Below are 1718 nucleotides of genomic sequence, written 5' to 3' on the forward strand. Positions count from 1 at the left end.
TTTGTGGTTTTGAATTCCAGAATTCTGGAAGCAAATTTTTAAAATTAGAATGCCTTGAATGTTGAATCACGTTAAAAATTGTCATCTCAAAATTTATGATAAATATTTTTTGTTTTACAGATTTCAAGTTTTCTGTCTTTTAATTAAGGGTTGATATAGTGAGTATCGAGAAAATATGACTTGAAGATTTTAAACTTATGTCTCAAATTTGAAAATTTAACGAAATCAAAACCTTTGAATTACAAGTGTAATATAGATATTTTTATTTGGGCGTTAATTACATTGTCAATAATAATTCAAATCACAAGTCAGGAAGTTCTTTCGTCAGGCCGTTCCAGCGGATAGACCAACCAGCTCAGACTTCATTCTGTAATGAAGTAAAAAGGGTTGTTGAGTATTTATGTCAACAACTACAAGACTTAACATTAAAGGTAAATTAACATTAACTTAAGAACAACTTTTAGGAACCATGTATAACCAGATCTCTCACACTGAACTGTACAAATCGTGCAATGGTCAGCCCGCTAAACCCCACCTGGTTAGCCTCCACGCCGACCTGATCTTGCAGCTCCTTCAATACTCAATCGTGCAATAGGGTGGAATCCACCATCACTTGATTAGTATTGGATAACCTCCACCAGATTGTGCAATAGGTCAACTTTACAGTCTACCTAATCCTGGTCTTCGGATGGCAGTCACTACCCTGACTCCATCCGGGACACACCTCATAACATTACAACCAGATCGTGCAATAGATTGGAATCCACCAATCTGACCCTGGCCTAGTGATAACTCAACTCTACCAGATTGTGCAATAGGGGTTGGACGTAACCATCCCTAATCCTGGTTTCTGACAACACGTGATCGGAGTTCATGATACATGGCATAGTACGCGTTCTAGTTTTTACTACATTACTAATATTGACTACAAATACTCTGTGAGAACCACACTCACCAAATTTACGCCTTCGTTCTGCTTTTGTCAGGATTGAAGTTCATATAATTTGTTTATTATAATTTTTATATAGTTACGCACAAACTAATGTGATTCACAAACACATCATTGGTTAATAAATTTAGTATTTAACAAATTATTTTTATTACACAAGAATTTACTTTACGATATCCAAAATTAGATAGAATTTGTATTCTTTTTCATGAAATATTTCGAAAATTACAATAAACTCTAAAGATTCTATTAATTGAAAACTTCTCTAAGATTCTATTTTTTAAAGTTTGGAAAAAATTGTAAACCAATATTAGTAAAAAACAGCCCTAGGCCTTTTTATTAAAAATTTCCATAAAAGTTAGGTACTCATTTTTTTAAAGATTGAATTATCTAAAAATTTAGACATAAATCATAATGTATAAATGCTTATATATCAAATTTTCCAAAATTCAGTTTACTATAAATTACAGTTTTCTACAGCTTAAGATTCCAAATTCTCTGTGTTGAATAAATTATCAAAAATATTCGCATTATTAGTTCTAGAAGATGAACATTGCTTCCCTCTTCAAAAATTCAACTACATACTTGACTTTGCTACAATTTCTAGTTATTTGTAGTTCAAAATTTTTTCAAGATTTTTTGCACGCCTAAACTTCTCGAATTCTATCTGTGCCGTGACTAGAAAGGACGCGTCTTTAGTAATTTTCTAAAAAAAATTAATGTTTTACTACATTTACACTACAAAATTTGAACAAACCGGCTTACAATG

General features: G+C 31.8%; 1 long non-coding RNA gene across 1 annotated transcript; it reads right to left on the minus strand.

The window, feature by feature from the left end:
- Positions 1-248: 248 nt before the first annotated feature.
- On the minus strand, positions 249-1053 carry LOC135266716 (uncharacterized). The gene is made up of 2 exons (XR_010334864.1): positions 956-1053; positions 249-367 (listed from the first exon to the last, which is right to left on the minus strand). It is a non-coding gene; the product is annotated as an uncharacterized LOC135266716 (long non-coding RNA).
- Between the last annotated feature and the right edge of the window lie 665 nt (positions 1054-1718).

The sequence above is a fragment of the Tribolium castaneum genome, chromosome 7 (assembly GCF_031307605.1).
Source record: "Tribolium castaneum strain GA2 chromosome 7, icTriCast1.1, whole genome shotgun sequence".
Taxonomy (NCBI): Eukaryota; Metazoa; Arthropoda; class Insecta; order Coleoptera; family Tenebrionidae; genus Tribolium; species Tribolium castaneum.